The sequence below is a fragment of the Puma concolor genome, chromosome D4 (genome assembly GCF_028749965.1).
Source record: "Puma concolor isolate L17-30 chromosome D4, mPumCon1.1.hap2, whole genome shotgun sequence".
NCBI lineage: Eukaryota > Metazoa > Chordata > Mammalia > Carnivora > Felidae > Puma > Puma concolor.
Genome location: NC_141679.1, coordinates 44,396,253 through 44,420,069, shown reverse-complemented (window position 1 = coordinate 44,420,069; position 23,817 = coordinate 44,396,253). Strand labels below are relative to the sequence as shown.

The 23,817-nt window shown below is 42.5% G+C and overlaps 1 long non-coding RNA gene across 1 annotated transcript; it reads left to right on the top strand.

Annotated features, from left to right (window-relative positions):
• Positions 1-1,192: 1,192 nt before the first annotated feature.
• On the top strand, positions 1,193-15,976 carry LOC147574834 (uncharacterized). The gene is made up of 2 exons (XR_015243319.1): positions 1,193-1,358; positions 14,546-15,976. It is a non-coding gene; the product is annotated as an uncharacterized LOC147574834 (long non-coding RNA).
• The last annotated feature ends 7,841 nt before the right edge of the window (positions 15,977-23,817 follow it).

Genomic DNA, 23,817 nt, shown 5'->3' with positions numbered 1-23,817 from the left:
AATGGTTCTATTACCAATGGCTCTGCACTAGTTGAGAACGTTCCAGTGAGTGCCATAGTCCTGTGTAGAGGCCAAAAACACTGGTAAGGAAAGTCAAACTATGTTGTGGGACAAGTTTGTATTCTAGGAAGGATCTCAGAATTACCCATGACATTCAGCGTGAGGAAGGTATAGACAAGTTTTAGACTGAGGAACTCCCACCTCTGGCTTCCTAGAGATTTCAAACTTCTTCAAGGTTTCCATGAAAGCAGACAAAACTAGCTCTTCTTTCAAAATAGCTGTCCTTCCTGAATGTTTTTTTTTTTTTTTTTGAGAGAGAGAGAGAGAGAGTGCACAAGTGAGTGAGGGGCAGAGAGAGAGAAAGAGAGAGAGAGAGAGAGAGAGAGAGAAGCAGGGCTCACCCCAAGCAGGGCTCGAGTTCACCCAGTGTGGGGCTCGGGGTCTCCCGATGCTGGGCATGATCTCACCTGATGTAGGGCTCGTGTTCACCTGAAGCAGGGCTCGCGCTTACCCGATGTGGGATTCGAACTCAAAAACTGTGAGATCATGACCTAAACCAAAGTCAGGTGCTTAACGACTGAGTCATCCAGACACCCTTTTCTAACTATTTCTTGAATCCTCTGGTGATCTTGCTGCAATCTATCCTTCACACTGCTCCCAGAAACCATATAATCTCCTTCAAGGACTCCCCAGCATCACTGTACGAATAAAGGTTAAACTGTTGAGCTCATTGCACCAAGCCTTGATCTGCTTCCGGCCTCTTTGTCTGCCACCGCCTCCACCAAATACCCTTCATTTCACTCCCTTCCACAAGTGCAGTGGCTCACCTCTGTTCTAGGTCAGCCCCTTAGTATGCTTTCCAAGGATCTCACAGATCTACCTTTCTGTCCTCATCTCCTTCCATCCTCCAGTGTACCCTCTGTCCCAGCCTCACTAAACTAAGCTTTCCCCATATATATCCTGCATTTTGCCAATATGGTTCCCTTCCTTGCTCTTCACTCATTCTTGAAGACCCTGCTTCAACACCACCTCCTTTCTGAGAGCTTCCTGGTGCCTAGTGGCACCACACCCCCAGTTTGAATGAGCTTCAGCTTCAGCTCTGTTTTCAGGGCATGATTCTCTATTTAGATTACCTTATCTTCAATGTAGTGGATTTAATTGTTAACAATCTTTTCTCCTCCAATAGATTCCAGGCTCCTTGAGAATGGTGAAGGACACCATTTCATTTCTGCATCCTTCTGCGAGTTCTACTAAAGTAGCTGGTACATCGATCATGTTCATTGGAAATTCCCTGAAGAGTCTATTTCTTACAAGTAAAAGAAATGCCAGGCAACATTTACTAAGTCATTTGTTTTGAGGTAAGTCAAAGTAACAGATGATACAACTCCCTTAATTTTCATAATGAAGGTGTATCTTTCAGGTATGGCTGAAAGATTCTAGAGTGGCACCGTCCGGTATGGTGGCTATTTAAGTTTAAATTATTTAAAAATAAATAAAATGTGGAGTGCCTGGGTGGCTCAGTTGGTTAAGCATCTGACTTTGGCTCAGGTCATGATCTCACTGTTCGAGCCCTGGGTTGGGCTCTGTGCTGACAGCTCAGGACTTGGAATGCTTCAGATTCTGTGTCTCCCTCTCTCTGCACCTCCCCCACTCACACTCTGTCTCTCTCTCAAAAATAAATAAACATTTTAAAAAATTTAAAAAAAAGAAAGTAAGAGGTTGTCTGCAGACAAGGTGCGTAAAGACTGGGATTGTAAAAATGTGTTCATGCATTTGAGTTGTCTGGTAATCTTCCTGATGTGTATGTCAAAATAAAAAGTAGCATATGCCTTTAAATGAGGCAAGGAATGGACCATGTTCTACAGATGTCTGATAAACACAGCATTATGTACATTTCATCTTAGAGAGGAATTTACATTTGAAGACTAAATATTAATCCCCTCAAAACACTGCCATGAAGAAGGTACAGAGAGAGGTGTACAGACGCATTTTATACAATGGGAAACAAGAGTATATATATCCTGTATCATTTGTCCTCGATTCTTAAAATTCACACTTTTCAAGGCATTTGGAAGAGAGAGGAAGAGTTCCGATTTTTCATCAAAAACGTTAGAAAGGTCAATGGGTCAAGATTTACTGGCGCCAGTGACAGCTGGCACTTCCCCCATGATTTCTTCTGACTCTCTTGGCCAGTTCCCTAAAACTGGGTGTTCTTTAAGGTTTTCTCCTTACAACCCTCCTTTCTTTTCTCTCTGGACTCTTTCTTGACCCTTCACCAAATTGCACAACTCCTAACTCCAATTACTTCCTCCAAGGTAATGACTCCTAAATCAACCTTCCCTACCCCGAGCTCTCTGCGCATGGAGGGACAATGAGTGCAGGCTGACGTAGCTGGTTTGGGGACCAAATTTTGAGTAGCAAGTCTCTAGATAAGGGCTTGACAAACCTTTTCTGTACATGGCCAGATAGCCTCTGTCTCCATTACTCAACCTTGTCATTATAGCATGAAAGCAGCTGTAGACAATATGTAATCACATGGGCATAGTTGTCTTCCAATAGAGTTTTATTTTCAAAAACAAGAGGCAGGCAGGATTTGGTTATAGTTTGCTGATTTCTGTTGATCACTGATTTTCAAAAAAGAAGCCCCTGCAGAATCCGCTCAGAGAGAAAGAATGACAGGGAAAGAGCAATTTAACTTTAATCCATTTTGTTTACACAGCTGAGCAAGATCTCATTTGCAGAAAGGGTTTCATGGCCAAAAAGTTTGAAAGCCACTCATCTACATGTTCTCGGAGGTTCATTCTAGGTATATATCGGTCACCTCCCTCAGCTGGTCACTGTCTGCTTCTGCTTTGACCCATTTTCTGTGCCAAAGTGGTAACATAATTGTCCACTTCTGACCATACCACTTCTCAAACTTCAGTGATTCCCATGAGCCATTCCCAACCTACCTCCTTAATCTCCTTCTACTGGCCTCTAACATTATGGTTTAGCCACACAGGACTCTAGCCTGCCACTCTGCAAAGACGTTTTCTCTTCTCTCTTTCCGCATGTTCTCCCCTTTCCTGTCACCCCTTTTCCCTCCCAACCTGCCTTTCCACTTGGCGATCCTCAAATGCTACTTGCTCTGTGGAGTCTTCTAGAATTTCACCCACCAGAAACAGTCTCCTCTCTGCTTCTAGGTGCTTCCCTCAGTGGGCTTTTATGTGTCCAGGTCCCAGCTCCCCTACTGGATTAATGTTCCTTAAGGGCAGGGATCACATTTTATCTTTCTACCCAGCATGGGTACCATATGCCTAGCAGTCACTGGAGTTCCTTATCTGGATTGAAACAGGGCATGCCCTGGCACAGTGCATCCCACCTGCCCTAGGACTTCTTCACCTGCCTGTCATGTTCTCACTTCTCCCTCCTCTGCCGCCCATAGAGGACCACAGTTACAAGGCACAGGTGTTTCCTGCTATTCCCAGATAATAAGAATAGCTGCTTGATGCTTAGGAGCTGAGAGAACAAGTTCCAGGTAAGCTAGCAGTGAAAGGGACATGAGAAAGGGGTGGAGAGGGAGAGACAAATCCAGATACCTTGGGTGACAGGCAAACACAAGGCCTCTGGCCCAGATGGGCAAGGTCTAGGAAGGGGCAATTGCCAGGGCTTTGAGAGCCAGAGTCATGCAGGGGAAAGAGAGCAGCAAGGCTCTGAAAGGGACACATCTATGCTGCACATTTACAGCTGGTTAACTTTGTATTTCTAACTCTCTGAGCCTTATGTGCACATGAAGAATAAAAATATCTTTTTAAGGGGCACATGGGTGGCTCAGTCGGTTAAGCGTCCGACTTCGGCTTGGGTCATGATCTCGCGGTTCGTGGGTTCGAGCCCCGTGTTGGGCTTTTTGCTGACAGCTCCGAGCCTGGAGCCTGCTTCAGATTCTGTGTTTCCCTCTCCCTCTGCCCCTCCCCTGCTCGCGCTCTGACTCTCTTTGTCTTTCAATAATAAATAAATGTTAAAAAAATTTTTTTCTTAATATCTTTTTAAATGCTCTGAGGGTTAGGAAAATAATCTGTCTGTTACAGAATAGGGGCTCAATAAGTGGCACTGGAGATTGTGAAGAAGGGGAGTGAAGAGGCAAAGGAGATTTTTAAAAAAAAGAGGAAATGGGGGGCGGCTTAGGTGGCACAGTCGGTTGAGCGTCTGACTTTATTTTGGCTCAGGTCATGATTTCACTATTGGTGAGACTGAGCCCTCACTGAGCTCCTCAAGCTAAGTGTAGAAGCTCCGTGGGATTCTCTTTCCCCCTCTCTCTTTGTCCCTCCCCAGCTCCTGTACACGCACACTTGCACATGCCAGCTCTCTCCCAAAATAAATAAAACAATAGAGGAAATGTATTTCTTTTTTTTAATGTTTATTTATTTTTTGAGAGAGACAAAGAGCACGAGTGGGGGAAGGTCACAGAGAGGGGTAGACACAGAATCCGAAGCAGGCTCCAGGCTCCGAGCTGTCAGCACAGAGCCCGACGTGGGGCTCAAACTCACAAACCATGAGATCATGACCTGAGCCGAAGTCGGACGCCCAACCGACTGAGCCAGCCAGGCACCCCGAGGAAATGTATTTCTTAAGATAAATGCTGTTAATTGATTTTCATCTTCACCTGGGATTTATCTAGCAAATTACTTTGGTCTCCTTTCTAACTTTGGTTGAAGGGAGAAGGTAGGGGTCTAGCATATGGCTAGGAATCATCTGGGCACCATTAACATGCAGGTTTTCACCCACCGGGTCTGGATGGGTCTGAGATGGGACTTTAATGATGTAATACAGCTGATCCATGCATGAACCACAGTGTAAGTAGCCAGGTGGTGGTCCACGTAGGCTGTTGACGTAAAGGAAGATGGATGGGCATGCTGGCCTGACTGGTTTCCTTTTCTCGCATGTTGAAAAGCTCCTGTTCTTCATTCTTCAAAAGAATGGAGACTTGAACCAAGGGAGGTTAAGGTCGGGAAGCATAGCACCACGTGCTACCAAAGGGCAGGGAAATTACGAGGGAAAAAGAGAACTTTTGTTCTCTGGGGCTTATGTGCAGACCACATTCAGACACAAGGGAACTTAGATCTCTTTGGACTTTGCTTGAAATGCTGGACTAGAAAAGGAGTCAGTAAGAGGCAAGATGGCATCTGAGGGCTTTGCAACAAACCATTAATACCTTTCCCCCCTAGCAAAGTCGTGTGATGAGATGAAGAAAGTACTAACACACATTGTCAACAGACTTCTAGTAAATTACCTAGACCATCTGGATGGTTTCCCCACAACATACTGGAAACAATAACTAAAGCAAAGACAGCAAATTATTAAGCGGTGGGTGTGTACGTGTTCACTGAACAGTTCTTTCAGCTTCCCTGCATATTTGAAAGTATTTATAATAAAACCTTGAAAAAATTATGTTTCCTACCTCTCTCGTGGTTTCCATAAGGTAGAAATGAGATAAATACAGTAGATGTATCCAAATAATGTTAGCTTAGTCTGAACAGTGGGTGCCCTCTGAGGGACTTACTCTTAGCCGTTTTAGAAATTGTAAGCATAGGGGCACCTGGGTGGCTGATTTGGTCGAGCATTCGACCCTTGCTTTCAGCTCAGGTCACGATCTCACAGTTTGTGGGATCGAGCCTTGCATCGTGGTCCATGCTGACAGCATGGAGCCTGCTTGGGATTCTCTCTCCCTCTCTCTCTGTCTCTCCCCTGCTTGAATGCGTGTGTGTGTGGGCACTCTCTCTCAAAATAAATAAATATACATAAAATATATGAGGGGATACACAAGAAAATAGTAACATTAGTGGCCTCCAGGGAGGGGAAGTTTGTAACTAGAGGGCAAGAAGGGAAGGGAAACTTCTCACTAAATTTCCTTTTGCAAGTTTTGTACATCAGATTATATGTACATAGTACCTATTTGAAGATAAATAAAATAAAAATAGATGTAGACCTCTCACAGTCTAAGAGTCTGGCTCTTTCAGTACAATAAGTGTTAAATTGCAGAACTTGCCATGCCCAGAAGCAAAGAAGTCAACGTCCAGCTTCATGAAGTGGGGCATCATGGGGCCGGACCAACCCAACAGCCACAAGCTGGCTCGTCTATTTGAGGCTGTTTTTGGCTATGAGCCAAAGGTCTACATTTTCCATTCCTGCTTCCGGACGGCGGTGGGCCAGGAAGTAACCAGGTTGGGTAGTCCAGAAGAATGAGGGGTTCAGAGTCAGACTGGTGGTAGAGCCCACGGCTTTAGGCTTGTATTGAAGGAGGCAGACAGAGATGTGGCATGGGAACCACACTCATGACTGGGGCGTAGTCCTGTGTGAATAGTTTACATATTACATATGTGACTGTTTACAAAGTGTTCGTAACCACTGCTTCCTCTGAGTGACACAACTGCCCTAGGAGGTGAGTATGGATTTTGCCCTGTCTTACCGAAGAGGAAGCTAAGTATGGTGGTCATGATATCCTTCCAGGGATATCTCAGATATCCTTCCAATTGACTGAGGGCCCCGCCGTGTTCTGAAATCCACCCATGTGTTTGAGCTGCGGCCAGGCTAATGGCTGCCCATGCCGGTGATGGAGTACAGCAGAGATATGAGGGCAGGCTCCTTCTCTGGAGACGCAGGACTTCTCTGGTGGCCTGAGTGCTCCCTGACAGCCTTGCTGTAATTTCCTCAGAAAACATTGTAAACTGGGGCACCTGGGTGGCTCATTCAGTTAAGCATCTGACTTTGGCTCAGGTCATGATCTCATGGTTCATGAGTTTGAGCCCCATATCGGGCTCTCTACCATCAGCATAGAAGCTACTTTGGATCCTCTGTCTCCCTCTCTCTGTGCCCCTCCCTCACTTGCACTCTCTCCCTCTCTCTCAAAAATAACATTAAAAAAAGAAAAAAGAAAAGAAAACACTGAACTATTATGCTTCCACCCACCCTCCCTTCCTTCCTTCTCTTCTTCACTCCCAGGCCTGCATTACAGTCTGATGGCTCTCTCAGCCTCTCCTGGTTCCCTCCTACTTTCTCTTAGAGGCATTTCCTGCAAGTTGAATACTGTTTTGGCATCTAACATAGATCTGGGTGATTCTAGTTGTGCTACTTCTTCTTTTTACTTTTATTTTGAGGAGAGAGAAAGCACACATGCATGAGGTGGGGGACAGGGGCAGAGAGGGGGAGAGAAAGAGACAGAGGGAGAGAAAGAGAGAAAATTTTAAAAATTTTCTAATGTTTTTTATTTTGGGGAGAGAGAGAGCATGAGCAGGGGAGGGGCAGAAAGAGAGGGAGACACAGAATCTGAAGCAGGCTCCAGGCTGTCAGCACAGAGCCCGACGTGGGGCTCGAACTCACGAACCACGAGATCATGACCTGAGCTGAAGTCAGACACTTAACCAACTGAGCCACCCAGGTGCCCGGAGAGAGAGAGAATCCTAAGCAGGCTCCATGCTCAGTCCAGAGCCTGAGATGGGGTTTGAACCCATAACCCTGGGATCATGACCTGAACTGAAATCAAGAGTCAGAAGCTTAACCAACTGAGCCACCCAGGAACCCCTAGGCTGTGCTTCTAATCAATGCACTATATTGTCTTTCTTTTCATGAAATTCATTTCACCTTGAGTCACTAGATGGACACATCCTTTTTGCCACCAGCTTGCTGCATTTTTAATACTTCATTATTCAAAATATTTATGTATATGTGATTATGTCTGGCATATTACATAGGCATAAAAGTAGAAATAATTCTATCTTGTTAAAGATGGAATTGTGCTTTATTAAATTATGATCAATCACTATTTTTTTTTTTAAGTAGGCTCCACACCCATCTTGAGGCTTGAACTCACAACCCTGAGATCAAGAGTCACATGCTCCACCGACTGAGCCAGGCTGGTACCCCTATGCTCTATTAAATTACACATGTAAACTTAACAAGATTCAGTTTCACGAAGCTTCTGTTTAGTTTAGATGCAGACTTTGAGGTTTCTTTTGTTGTTATTTTTTTTTTTAAGACTTCACATATTCTTTTATTTTTGAGTAAACTCTACGCCCAACCCAGGGCTCGAACTTATGACCCCAAGATCAAGTGTTGTGTGGTCTTCCGACTGAGCCAGCCAGGTGCCACATGTTGCTGTTCTTTGTTAATAATTTGCCATCTACCATTCGCCATCTCCACTTTCCATTGTCTTTATCAATATTCTGGGGTTTGTAATTATGCTGGCCAACTTAGAGATTCTAGAAATGTACACAGGCCAGAAGAACTACCATTTGAGGTCACCTTATGGTTTGGCAGAGAATGTCATAAATCCACAAATGCTAGTCTAAAGAGGAAGCTGTTTAAGTCTATCAAAATGGTGTCACTAGAAGAATGGGGACATTGTAAGCTGTGCACATGTCACCATATAATATGGGGTAGGGGAGGAGGTACAGGAATCAGCAGGCTCTTACTTCTAGGCTCTTCCTGGAACTGGCTGGCAGCAATCTGGCAGGCCTTTGACATGAGTTCCAAGGACTCCATTGGGAGTTCCTTCTGAATGGACAGAACGTTTTGTCAGAACAATTAGGGCTTGCTTCCTAAAGTGCGCTTGGCCAGGAAAGAAAGCAAGAACCTTTAGGGGGCCAATGTTCTGGGAGTAGTTGGCCCTGAAGGGATGCATAGAAGAAGGGGTACAATAAATAAACATTAAAAAAAATTTAAAAAGGCAGGGTGGGGGCGCCTGGGTGGTTGAGTCGGTTGAGCGTCTGACTTCAGCTCAGGTCATGATCTCACAGTTCGTGGGTTTGAGCCCCATGTCAGATCTGCACTGACAGCTCAGAGCCTGGAGCCTTCTTCAAATTCCGTGTCTCCTTCTCTCTCTGCCCCCTCCCCCACTCGGATTCTGTCTCTCTGTCTCTCAAAAATAAATAAACATTTGGGGCGCCTGGGTGGCGCAGTCGGTTAAGCGTCCGACTTCAGCCAGGTCACGATCTCGCAGTCGGTGAGTTCGAGCCCCGCGTCGGGCTCTGGGCTGATGGCTCAGAGCCTGGAGCCTGTTTCCGATTCTGTGTCTCCCTCTCTCTCTGCCCCTCCCCCGTTCATGCTCTGTCTCTCTCTGTCCCAAAAATAAAAAATAAAAACGTTGAAAAAAAAATTAAAAAAAAAAATAAATAAAAAAAAATAAACATTTAAGAAAATCAAAAACAAAAAAGAAGAAGGGCTACACTGTAAGGATGGTAGAGGGGATTTTGAGCAACTTCAATAAGCAGTCTTGTGGAAGCAACCCTCATAGGCAGCTGACCTGAGCATTATAATGCTTACCTCCTGCTCTTATATCCCTAGAGATAGGAAGTGTGGCTGGAGAACAGGAGAGTGCCAAAGCTAGAAAGGCCAGAGGCAAGTGAGAGCTTGAGCAGCAGGACTTGATTTGGTGAAGAAATCACAAGGAACCACAGGAACAATAATACCTCGCCTCTTTACAACAGTCAGAATCTTCAGACATTAACTGTATTTGGGATTCTTCAAGTAGGGGTCGTGAATTCCCCATTTATTGCACTGGTTGCAAGTTGGGGCCTCCTTGAATACAATGTATTGTTCTTTTGGGCATCATGGAAGAATGTGTTCTTGGCCCCCCTGGGCAATATGCACTGTGTTAAATGATTTGCATACCCAAGAGCACAGAAGTTCCTCACCTCATCTCCAACATGCTCCGTCCACACGTTTTGAGAACTCTAGGTAACAGTTTAGTTTTAACACACATCTTTGACTAAGCATGAGGCCTGTGGTTGCCAACAGGCAATACTAGATTAGACTCCTATGGCCATTAGCCATTTTATGAGAGGCCTGGGAAATCAATTACAAACAAGAAGTGGAGGATGAAGGCTATGGGTGATGGTGGTGGTGGTTGCTGGGGGGGTATGGGCAAGGACCTGAAAGGAAACTGTTCATTCTCATGGGGGGGTGGGTGGCGGGAGATAGTGCCTGCAGACCCAAGAGGAGTCACAGCAAAAGGAAGCCTGGGGGGTTTCCACTTTTCCCAAGATTTATATGTCTAATTTCCTATGTATTCAGAGGATTGGTGAGGAGTTGCCAAGTCTTCTCAGGGACTCCACAGCTGCTTGACGATCGTATTACGGATTCTCAAAGGTGGGCCAGACTTCAAAAGAAAGTTTTTGTGACTCTAATGATGGAAATATGAGTTACCCATGCTGCTTTTTGTGTATTAATTAACCTCGTATTCTGCAATAATCATTGCTATGATCACTTATTCCAGGAATGCTTTTTTCAATTCTTTTGGCTTTTCTACATGGACTATCATGTCATCTGTGAACAAAAACCGTTCATTCCTTCCTTTCCAAACTGTACTTTTTATTGCCTTTTCTTGTCTTAGTTAGGATTTTCAGTACAATGTTAAAAGGGAATGGTGAGAAGGGACATCCTTCCCCTGTACCCGATCATTGTGGGAAAGCTTCAAGTCGCTCACGTTATGATGCTTTTTGTTTTTAAATTTTGTTATGCTTACAAAAGTAGAAATACAGGCTCATTAAACATTTTCATATATTTCAAGAAATATGTAATATGAAAAGTGGGAGTGTTTTCAATCCCTAACCACTTACCCAAGTTGTCGTTGCCAGTTATTTGGTACGTCTCTCAAGATGGCATACTTTGTGATTTTGAAGCAGATTGTGTATGTCTTAGCACACATCTCTGACCAAGAAAAAAAAATGTGCCACACACTGAGATTCCTTGGTAGTTTGGGGTTTAGGTATCAAGCTGTGTATACGTTTGAGTATAAAAGAGACAGAATAAATGTGATAAAATCGCCCCTACTCTTTTTCTGGGAAGTGCTGTCCAGTTCTTGATTTTTATCTTTCATGGGAAATTGTGCTAGAACTAGGTGGCTAGATCATTTATTTAACACGGATATGTTAAAATTGACTTCAGTTACAGAATGCCCTAGCGAGAATTACCTATAAATAAACAAAGTAACTGGTTATGAATTATGACCCACATATGCACTCACCTGTTGGACAGCTGTCCAGAACATGGTGGGCTATGTATGGCTTCTGCCCAAGGATCCTTGAAGTTCTTATGAATACATGAAGGGAAGAAGCCATATCTTAGATGTCCCCTGGAGGGGAGACTTAAGGAAAATTCTTAAGGAAGTGATTGGTTAGAAGACCCCATCCTGGAAGTGAAACTTTGTACCTTTGGGGATGTACCACCACCAATCAGTTCCAGACATTGGTGCCAGCTGGTTGGGGATGTGTGTTGCTTGGAGAAAGCAGGTGCAGAGGCCCAAAAGGGGTCTAGGAATGGGTCCTGTGATACTGTTGCTGCCCCTGCTCAGTGTATGCTCCCACACCCAACTTTTTCAGAATGTTTGATAGAGTATGTCTTGGTTCATGAAATAGATTTGCAATTTTGAGACTTCCTAAATGGCCATCTCTAAGCAGCTATAGGAATTCCTGGCTCCAGTACATGTGTAAAGTTCAGTTGGGTTTTCTAGAACAGGTAAGCTGTGTCCAGTTACTGGCTTTCTGTAATCAAGCTGCTAGATAGAATTTAGCAATCATCAAGGACTCCTGTGGCTAGTTGCTTAGGTTTTGAGCATTAAGTACGATCTAATACAAATCTTCATTAAGGGGCACCTGGGTGGCTCAGTTGTTAAGTATCTGACTCTTGATTTCGGCTCAGGGCATGATCTCAGCGTTCATGAGATGAAGCCCTGCCTCAGGCTCTGGGCTCACAGTGCAGGATCCTCTCTCTCATTCTCTCTCTCTCTTCCTCTTTCTGCATCCCCCCTCACTCTCTCTCTCTCAAAATAAATAAAATTTAAAAATCATCATTAAAAAAAGCCTTGGGGCACCTGGGTGGCTTAGTTGGTTAAGTGTCCAACTTTGGCTCAGGCCATGATCTCACGTTTCATGAGCTCAAGCCCCGCGTCAGGCTCTGTGCTGACAGCTCAGAGCCTGAAGCCTGCTTCAGATTCTATTTCCCTCTCTCTCTGCCCCTCCCCCACTCATGCTCTGTATCTTTCAAAAATAAATAAACATTAAAAAACATTTTTTTAAACTTAAACAAACAAAAAAACCTTTTTATTCTATCACAAGTGTTATATTTTATTTATTTATTGTGATATAGTTCATTTTAAAGAATAGAGATAATATGAAAAAAATGAAGTGTAATCCTCCTACCCAATGATAACTATAATTAATATTTTTGTATATTTCCTTCTAAAATTCCCATACTTTAGGGCACCTGGGTGGCTCAGTCGCTTAAGTGTCTGACTCTTGATTTTGGTTCAGGTCATGACCTCATGGCTCATGGGGTTTGAGCTTCACGTCGGGCTTTGACCTCACAGCACGGAGTCTGCTTGGGATTCTCTGTCTCCCTCTCTCTCTGCCCCTCCCCTGCTCATGCTCTCTCTCTCTGAAAATAAACATTAAAAGTAGATAAATAAAACTTAAAAAAATAAAATTCCCGTGCTTTAATAAGCTTTCAATAAATAGATATTTTATAGTTATATGAGAAGTTTTCCTTCCTCCTTTTATTTCAACTTAGAGATAGCTATGATATTTCTTTTTTTTCCCCCTCCAGAATTGCTATATTGTTTGTATTCTTCAAAAACAGTTGACCATGAATTATTTTTATTCATCCTAATGACAACCTTGGGGGTTTTAAATACCGTATGTGTTTCCTTATCTTCTAGATAAAGACACTGGGAGCAATGATATTTCTTTATGAAAGTATGAAGATCATTGTGTTAACTACAAGTTCACATGCAAATAAAAAATTGGTTTGCTTTGGTTATTTAAACACACATTCTGTTCAAATGGAATTCTTTTTTACATACATTTTTAGGAAGATAATGTTTAAAAAAGAGCTTTAGAACTATAGACTGAAGTCCTTGGGCCTTGGTTAGCATTGCTTTAGTTTGAATCTAAAAAACGCTATAACATTTCTGTCCTCCAAATCCAAACTGGGTTTGCGGCACCTGAGTGGCTCAGTCGACTGAGCGTACAACTTTGGCTCAGGTCATGGTCTCACCATTCCTGAGTTCGAGCCCCACGTCAGGCTCTGTGCTAACAGCTCAGAGCCTGGGGCCTGTTTCAGATTCTGTGTCTCCCTTTCTGTCTCTGCCCCTCCCTCGCTAGTGCTCTCTCTCTCTCAAAAATAAACATTAAAAGAAATTAAAATAAATAAATAAATAAATTTAACCTGGGTTCTGTATTCTCTGCCTCAGTGTTTATAAGGCTTTTGTCTCCAAAGAGACTTATTCAACTAAAGAGTCACATTACTCAGACTGGAGTCATGTGGGCCACTGGGTAAACAGCCAACCTGGACAAACAACTGTTGAATATTTAATGTTCAGGATATATTTAGTGAAAAAGCAAGCTACCAAATAGTAGTCATAACATAAACCTAGTTTTATGAAAGTATAAGATTAGATAGATATACTTACATAGAAAAAATATGGAAATGCTATAATCTAAAATATCAACAGTGTTTATCACGAGGTGATACAGAGTCATGGGTGATTATTATTATTTTATTCATGTTTACATTTAATTTTTTCTTCAATAGGCATAGATTACATTTTCATATATTATTTTTATAATCAAACACAATTTTATTTTACAGTAAGATCACAGTCTTTATTGATCAAAAATAAAATGATATTTCAAAAAAGGAAATTGTTATTTCCAACACATTCTCCCTCCCAATAACTCTCCTTTAAAAAAAAAAGTTTATTTATTTATTTTGAGAGCAAGACAGAACAGGGTAGGGACAGAGAGAGGGAGAGAGAGAGAATCCCAAGCCGGTCCACGCTGTGAGCACAGAGGCTGACACAGGGCTTAATCTCACGAATATGAGATCATGAAGAGCTGAAACTAAGAATTGGACGCTTAACCGACTGAGCCATCCAGGCGCCTCCCCCCCCCCCATACATCTCCTTCTTATCTAAAACTTTAATCTAACTAAGTGCTATATGGTGTCCTCTCAACTCTGAGAGGATGGTTTAAGAAGCAGAAAATTTGCAAGAGTGGAGTGGGAAGAGGAATAAAACACCAGCAGTATTATATGTATGACATTCAATTTAATTCAGCTGTATATTACCTTGGTACATATGCATTTAATTATTTGCATTTTTAAGATTACATCTTTCAACCTGTAAAACCAGCCCAAAGCCCCTTTGTGTGGAAAGGGGGAGGGGGGAAGACGTGTTTTTGAGTCCATATTCCATTACTGTGCTGTTAGTTATATTTAATCAGAGTAAATGGTGGAGGGGAGGTATAGTGACTAGCTGATCTATTTCTCAGTTTCAGAAGAATGATTTTCCCTTTCTTCTGGAACAGCAGACTAGAGTGGTTTTAGTTTGCTAAAGCCAAACGTGAAAATTTTTATAGCCTTGGAAGAGCGACATTGTTATCGTAGATGCCATTCTCACAAGCATAACTTTGTTACATTTCATTTCAGTATTTTTTTTTCATTTCATTTCATTTCAGTATTCTAACATTTGAAGATTATCTAAAACAGATTGATTTTGCTTTGTTTGTTTTTACAGATCTGTTAAAATGACGTCAGGATTACTCAATCCCAGTATGGTCTTAAATTTTAGAAGATCAACTCTGAAATCTGGATGAATTTCACAGCATTTACAGCAGTGTGCTTCTGCATATCTGCTGAACTTTGGAGATCATGATATATCCCTTTGTCTTCACTTACTGAAGCCTTTTGGATTTTTCTGTAATAAAATACTAAATTGAATGTAGAACTTGAATTAATTGGCTGGGATAAAAGGAATGACTCATCCTGGGTTGACGCAAATTGAACCTGACCTTGGAGGTTTCGTTCTGTAGCTCAGAGAGCAGGGCAATTCCGGAAATGGCACTGGCAGTGGTTCGTAAAGTCATGTTTCCCCTAACTTTCTCAGTTGTTTGTTGAGTCATTAAGGACCGTTAATTTTGGCTCTGTCAGAAGCCAGGAAAAAGAATGTTTGCCAAATCACGTTCCAGAGCTAGGATGTAGAATGACAGGGAACATAACAGCCAAGTCACTCCTGAAATGTTTGGTTCAGTCATCTTTCCAAAATTAACATAGTTAAACAAAACCCCAAAACAGATCACTCCTCTCCTGCCCCTACTTCCTCCTTGCTCTTGACCAATAGGAGGACCCCCAGAAGTGGAAGGCTCAGGCATCTTCACAAAAATGAAGCCAGGCCACAATGACAGGTTCCCAAGGGTGGCTGACCACAGCTTTTGCCTCCGACACAATTGCTTCACCTGAGGAGAAGGCACTTCGCTGAGGATCTGTGCCCCAGCCCATTTTCATGCACACAGAAGCACAGAGAGACCCACTGGTTAGATAGTAGGGTTTCTTCCTGCTGCAAAATTCTGTGGTTGTCATTTGGGCTTTGTGGCCCCAAATTAAAATGACCTGATCATAATTCTTAATTCCTGAGAAAAAGCAAAAAAGAAATAAACATGGTTACCACAGGCCCAATGTCCTTTGGTAACTGTTCAAGCCTGGGGACTGACACATAGGTAGTGTATGGGAGATGGCGTGTGTGTATGTGCATGTGTGTTTGGGGTGGACTTTCTTAACTTCGTGTAACTGAAAGGGCGGACCTACACCGGCCGACTCCATCTTGTTCTGTGTCCTCCACCTTGAGTGACTGTGTCCCCGACATGCCCCCTTTCCAGGAAAATCGCAGGAACCTCAGACCACGCCTCCTCCCCTTGAGTAACCTCCTGCTCACCCGTTCAAACTTCCCGATCAAAGCACACCCGGCGACCTGCGAAACGGGACTCCGACCCTTCCCCAGCCAATCGGCCGAGGCCACAGCCATTACCTCACCAACTGCCCCTAGACCCCAATAAAACCTTTGTGCTTTTGAAACTCGCTCTCTCCCTCCGGCATCTCACCGCTGCGTCGGTGCAGGTAGGGGATTGAGCTCAAGCTAGCTCGAATAAAGGCTCTTTGCTTTTGCATCGGACTCGGCTCCCTGGTGGTCTTTGGGTATCATGAATTCTGGGCATAACATAACCTTCTTTCCTATCTACCAAGAACAGTTCCTTTCTGGTCTCCTAAGGAAATGGCCTTCACCTTTGTTTGTTTGTTTCTCTTAGTTACTAGTTCATTCCCTCTTGCTCTTTATTTTTTTAATTTTTATTATTTTTTATTTTTTAGACAGAGAGTGTGGGGACGGGGCAGAGGGAGAGGGACAGAGAATCTTAAGCAGGCTCTACCCCCCAGTGCAGAGCCCGATGTGGGGCTTGATCTCATGACTGTGAGATCATGACGTGAACTGTAGTCAAGAGGTGGACGCTTGACTGACTGAGCCACCCAGATTCCCCATCTTGCTCTTTATTTTAATATTCATTCAACAGACATTTACTGGGGACTTTCAGACATTTCTTCTTCAGAGACAGCATGACATAGCTGAAAGAAATTTGACTTTGAATGTTGCAGACAGGATCTGAGACCCAAACTCCATCACTTCCACACCTGATAAGCTTGGACAAGTGACTTTGAGTCAGAACACAGAATGGGAATAGCATATCCTTCCTACTCCCGTGAGAATGTATTTTGCAAATTGTTTAAAAAGTAGAAAGATTTTTCTTAATTTGTAGATGCCCCTAGGGATGGGGACCTAATAAACTTGTCTTTAGCATTTTGGTTTGAATTCACCTATAAAGTGCATTTGACTTTTTTGGTGAGAGTGCAGGCTTGTCAGGATTGGGGTGAGTTGGGAGAGGATACCTCAGTAGAGAGACTCAAAGCAGACAAAGAACATTAAACCACCTTGGGAAAGGGAGATTCTTTAAGGAGAGAAAATGGGCTGAATCAATAGATGAGGGGCCCTCAGAAAATACTTTGCCCACTTCAATTTTCCTGTGGTCAAGCCCTGATTGTTATGACCTGGATACACAGTGGACTGTGACCTTCAGGTGGAGCTGCTTAGGTTACTCAGGACAAAGGCCACTCATTTTGCAAACTGCTATGCTCTAGGAACCCCCAAATCATAAGTTCTTAGGTTGTTAGGTCTTGAGGTTAGGAATTGGTTCTCTTTCTAGCACTGGGGCTAGCCAGTAAGCTCGAATTAGAGTTTTTTGGGTTTCTTTTTAAGTTTAATTATTTATTTTGAGAGCGAGAGAGAGAGGGGGAGGGGTAGAGAGAGAGCAAGAGTGACGATCCCAAGTAGGCTCTGTGCTGTCCACACAGAGCCTGATGTGGGGCTCAAGCTCCCAAACCATGAGATCATGACCTGAACTGAAATCAAGAGTGGAATGCTTAACTAACTGAGCTACTGAGGCATCCCAAATTCAAGTTTAAATTAATAAAAACAGTTGACTCTTGAACAGCACAGAGGTTAGAGATGCCGACCTCCTGCATAGTCAAAAATCTGCATATAAGTTTTGACTCCCCCAAAACTTAACTATTAATAGCCTACTGTTGAGAAGCCTTACTGATAATATAAAGTCGATTAACATATATTTTGTGTTAAATGTATTATATACTGTATTCATACAATAAATAAGCCAGAGAAAAGAAAATGTTATTAAGGAAATTATAAGGAAGAGACCATATATTTATAGTACTGTAATGCACTTATTGAAAAAAATCTGTATATAAGTGGACTCATGCAGTTAAGCCCTTGTTGTTTAAGGGTCAACTGTATATACTATAAAGGGCAATTCTTTTTTTTTTTTAATTTTTTAAAATGTTTATTCATTTTTGAGAGAGAGAGTGAGTGGGGGAAGGGGCAGAGAGAGAAGGAGACACAGAATCCAAAGCAGGCTCCAGGCACTGAGCTGTCAGCACAGAGCTTGACGCGGGGCTGGAACCCACGGACTGTGAGATCATGACCTGAGTTGAAGTCAGACGCTCAACCAACTGAGCCACACAGGTGCCTAAAGGTCAATTCTTTGTGTCAAAATGATTCAATGAAACAGACCTGCTGTTGCGTTATACTTTTGTACACTATGTGGGAAGGCCATGGAGTCAGGCATCTCGGGTTCTGGTTTCAACTCTGCCAGCTGCGGTGCCTTAGGCAAATCACTCACAAGAGTCTGGTTTGAATGCAGTATTTCTCAAAGTGTATTTCTTGGATTACCTGCATCAGAATGACCTGGGCTCCTTAAACATTTCTGAACTATTTCTTAAATCTGGTGAAAAAGAATCTCTGGGGATGAGGTCCCAGAATCTGTATTTTTAACAAGTGCCCCAGGCCAGTTGTCATGCACACAGGGACTCACTGGCTAGGACCCTCATGAGGATCTCTTCCTACTCTAAAATTCTGTTCATTTTCATCACCTGGATTTTACTTAGCTCTATTTTCTGTGAACAACATGAAATTAAAAGGAGAAAGGCCATGACATTGGCTAAGAACCTATTTGCCTCGTGCTGTTTGGGGCCTTATACCCATTGTCTTATTTTTGTGCACAATAATCCTTTGAGGTAGGTGTTACTGTTAGTAGCATAGTATGCGTAGATTCCAAGTTGGAACTTTGTACAAACCTCTAGCTAAAAGAAGGATAAGTTCTGGGGAGGTAATGTATAGCATGGTAACTATATTTACCAGTACTATTTTATAGATTTGCAAGTTGTCAGGGGGGTATATTTTAGAAGTTCTCATCCATACACATACACAAATTATAACTATGTGACATGATGGATGTAATAGCTAACCTCATTGTGGTAATCCTTCTCTCTCTCTCTATATATATATACATATATATATATAAACACATATATATAATAACTACATTGTATACCTTAAACAATGTTACATGTCTATTGTATATCTCAATAAAGCTGGGGAAAAAAAGTTGGGACTCTGGTTTCAAAGTCAATGGTTTTTTTTTGTTTGTTTTTGCCACAGTATCAGGCTATAGTAAGAAACTACAGAACTTAATATAATTGATAAGCTCTAGTGCTGGCACCTTTATCTTCATACAATAGATTGCTATTTTAAGAACTGTTTCTTCATCCTTTCAGAGGTTCTCCTATTGTGAACATTAATTACCTAATGTGATGATGACAATATAAAAACAGTAAGCAGGGGCACCTGGCTGGAGCAGTCAGTGGAACATGAAACTCATGATCTCAGGATTGTGAATTTGAGCCCCACAATGGGCACAGAGCCTACTTAAAAAAATAAACAGTAAGCTTCATTTTAATTACTCTTTACCTTATTTTTCTGACCTATTTAAAATATATTCTTGTTCTATGCATTTTATAAGGCAATTTAAGTCCTTTCTGTGTGATAGGGAATAAACTGGATATAAATAACAAAAAGCTGTATTATGAACTCATTTAATAATTGCATTCATTAATTCAGAAAAGAAAATACATGAAGTTGTGATAGTCCATGATAATTTCAGTTTATAAAATCTCAAACTTATAATTAGCTACAAGATGGAGGGAAATAGTAATGAATCAGACAAGAAATAGATTTGAAATTTGATGAGATCTATCTTTTGTATGCTTCTACCTGAGGTTACCTACTTCAAACAAAGAAGAGAAGGGGTCCTGGCAGGCTGAAATATATAAAGTTCTTTAAAAAATTTTTTTTTAATTTTACATTTATTCATTTTTGAGAGACAGAGTGAGACAGAGTGTGAGCGGGGAGGGGGAGAGAGAATGAGACACAGAATCTGAAATGTTCAGCACAGACCCCGACGTGGGGCTTGAACCCATGAACCATGAGATCATGACCTGAGCCAAAGTCAAACACTCAACCAACTGAGCCACCCAGGCACCCCTATAGAGTTCTTTTAGAAGGAGAAGGAGGTTGATTTGTTTGGCAACTAAGTTAAGATAAAGTCCATGTGAAAGAGGAGTTGCTGTTTTCTCTCCAAACTATTTGTAGGGGAATAAGAGAAGAATGCCAGAGGATCAGGTTTGGGCATGATTAGGAAAGTACATTAATTGGGTCATCCAAGAAATTTTTCCTGCTGGTGACCAGTGTGAACTGGTCAAAACAGAAATCATCTGGCCTCATTACTTATTACTTGTGATCCATTATCTTTGTCTCTGGTCCGTGAGAAAAGCAGTTTTATCTAATTTCAAGCTTAGATGAAAAGAAAAGATGAGCATAGTATTATTTTTCCTATGTTTGGACAGGTCTGTGTTATGATAAGGGTATAGGAAGAGGCCCCCATGTGGTTTGGAATAAGGTTTATAGAAAGAACATTATAAAGCCATAAAGAACGTAAGGTATTGTTATTTTTTGGATTAAGACAATACAGCTGGAAGGAACCCTAGATACCATCTAACTCCTTCATGTTACAGGCACTGAGGCCTATGAGAGTCAAGTTCACTCATTGCCTAAGAGCACATACCAATTAGTGGTAAGCAGTATAGATACTGGAGCCTGACGTACCTGTTTGAGGCTCAGTCTTGCCATGTACCAGTGTGTGGCTTTGGGGTTGAGGAGGGCCTCACAGAGGTGAAGGGCTGTGTCGCAGAGTGAATAGAGTTTGCCAGATGGGCAGGCATTCCAGACCAAGAGACTGAGGGTATGTCCAAAGAGCAAGGGAGGGGAGGGGGAGAAGCCTGTAGGAGGAGCCTGTGTGGATGGATGTAGCTGGTGCACACAGTCCTTATGGGTCAGCCAAGAGAAATAGTGGGGGAGGAAACCTGTTGCCTTGGCCCTTCCAGAGGACACTTAATTGCCACATTTTTTTTTCTTGCTATTTCACTATTGCTCTGTATCAGTAAGATACTCAAAGAAGGTTGAGTTGTTACAACTCTAGGACCGTTGTCTTCGGTCAACAGGGTCTCCCTTACTTTGCAGTCCAGGAAGGAAGGCTGGGCAGGAGTTGGGATATTGCTGGTCCCTTGGGATCCCTTCTCTTTTCCTCTGTGAGCTGAGTTCTCTTCACCCAATGCCCAGCATGGTTTTCTTGGACAAAAAAAGCTCTGGGTGTGGTTAGAAAACCTTAATAATAGCTATCATTCCTATGCACCTGACATTGTTCTGTTGAGTGTATTGATTTACTTAATCCTTGCAAAAACCTTATGAAGTAAGCACAACTATATTTTTTCCTTTTCTCAACTTTTCAAAACTTTTCTAGAGAAGTATAACAAATACAAAAATATATAGAAGTTTAATATATTTTATTATATATATTAATAAATATTATATAAGATTATACCAACATACATTTATGTAAATTTTTTAAATATTTATTTTTGAGTGTGAGAGAGAGACAGAGTGCAAATGGGGAGGGCCAGAGAGAGAGGGAGACACAAAATCTGAAGCAGTCTCCAGGCTCTGAGCTGTCAGCACAGAACCCAACATGGGCTCAAACTCATGAACCGTGAGATCATGACCTGAAGCCGAATTCGGACGCTTAACTGACTGAGCCATGGCGGGGGGGGGGGGGGGGGGGGGGGGGGGGGGGGGGGTGTAAATTTATTTTAGTTTAATAAATTTTCACAAAAAGAGCATAGTTACTAGCTCCCAGCAGAAGAAACAAAATTAGCAGCACCCAAAGGGCCTTCGGTGGTCCCATCCAGTCACCAGTCCTCCTCAGCCCCCAAACCAACTACCATCCTTCTAACAGCAGAGCTCACTGAATTTGTTTTGTATAGTATTACTTGTCTGAAGCCTCTTTGATTTACACGACATTGCATGTAATGACAGGTCCGCTCATTTTCTCTCTTTGCTACATTATTTCCTCTACTGTGTATGTTGAAACATCTTAAGCTCCAGAAAAGTTGAAAAACTAGTACAGTGAACAGTTATATACCCTTTATTTAGAGCATGAAGGACTATTATTTTCACTTTATAGATGAGGGAACTAAGACAAAGAGAAATTAGGTAAGGAGTCCAGGTCATGCCCTTAGGATCTAATCTTGCCTGTCTGGCTGCTAAGTCGTAAGACTGTGGGCAAATCTCATAACTTGTCTGAAGTTGTTCTTCATTTAGAAGATGGGAGTTAACAATCTCCATTTCATTGAGTTTCCAGACTGTTGTGAGGCTCAAATGTGAGGAATATGTGAATGTGCTATGTCAAGAGTAAAGGGGTGATATTCAAAAGGGGTGTTGTTAAAAATGCAGGCTCCTGGGCCTCACTCCCTGGAGATCCTAATTCAGTAGGTCTGGGGAAGGAGGCTGAATGTTTAACAAGTACCCAGGCGATTCTAATGCACTAATTCCCTACCGCACTACGCAAAAACAATTCTTTAAAAAGAATTTTTTTAAGTTTATTTATTTGGAGAGAGAGAGGAGGGAGAGAGCGCAAGTGCATGGGAGGGGTGAAGAGAGTGAACTCACAAACTGTGAGATCAGGACCTGAGATGAAATCAAGAGTCAGATGCTTAACCGATTTAAGATTAGTCCCTGGAGCCCTCACCTTTACAGAAATAAAAAAGCAAAAGGAAGCATGCTCAGCCTTAAGGAGGACAAGTGACTCAGGGGTTTAAAACAAAAGAGGACAAAATGGAGCCATTGTAGGTGAAAGGGCAAGAGTTCTCTGTTGCAAAATGAGAGGTCAGATTAGAGGGAAGTAAAAAAAGAAAAACAACCACTCAACTCTTTATTACTCAAAATTCAATACATTCCTGCCATCTTACATCACAGCAGGGGTTCGATTAACAACTGACACACCAAACCTCTGCTGATAGCCCTAACAAAGCTGGAACAAAAGAAAAAAAAAAGAGAGAGAAAGACTTTGATTGCTTAAAGCATTGAAAATGTCAACATAGTGGGGGAAAACATAAACCAACCCAGTACCTTTTTGGACTTCCTAACATTTATCTTATGGTTTAGTATTGTGTTTCATTTTGAATCGCAGGGTGCGAAGGGAGGGAGAAATACTGTATTCTCTTGCGGAGGGCCTCTAGATGCAGGGCTTCGGTCTTGTATAAGGGATGCTTTTTTTTTTTAATGTTTACTTATTTTTGACAGAGAGCGCGAGAATGAGTGGGGGAGGGCCAGAGAGAGAGAGACAGACAGACAGACAGAATCTGAAACAGGCTCCAGGCTGTCAGCACGGAGCCTTAGGCGGGACTGGAACTCACGGACAGTGAGAGCATGACCTGAACCGAAGTCGGACGCTCAACCGACTCAGCCATCCATTAAAAACGTACGGGATACATTTTTAATGATCAGTTTGGAGCTGCAGATATGATACCCAGTATCTACGTGCACGCACCATAAGTAATGGAGCTGTATGTCTTTTGAGGGCTTTCCACAGTTGAAACGCCGCTGCTTGACACAGCCAGTCGCCAGGCCCCGGGAGGCGGCCATGACCTGGCGGCCGTCCCGGGCGCTAGCTCCCCTTCCACCTGTCCCTTGTTTGCCTTTCCCGTGAGAGAGCGCGAGGGGGCAAAGGCTGGCGGCGACATCACGCGGTGATCCCCTGCCGCTGGTCTGTTCGGGGACACGTCCACGGAGCTCCTACCCTGCCCGGGGCCGTTGCAACTTGTTTGCTCAGATAATCTGGTTCAACTCCCTGCCTTTTAAGACGAAAAAAACTGGGACGCAAATGTTAACGATGTAACTACCCTTTCTTTCTTTGAAAAAGCGTAACAATTTTTTTTATAGACCATCTTGCATAATAAGCACAGGCAGCTACCATCCTGGAGTGATTTGGAAATAACTGTTGCTGGGGGAAAAAAAGGAGACCAACCGACGGCATTCTAAAGCCCTTCTTGTGAATTAAATAAGTGAGAAATACATTTGAAAAACTAACCTTAAAGACAAAAAAGCAACAAAACAATCTCTACAGGACCGTCATCAGGTTAAAATTTCACCAAACGTTAGAAGTCATTTACTCGCTAAAAATAATCCCAGAAGCCGTCGTTTCCGCTTTTAAAGGCAGC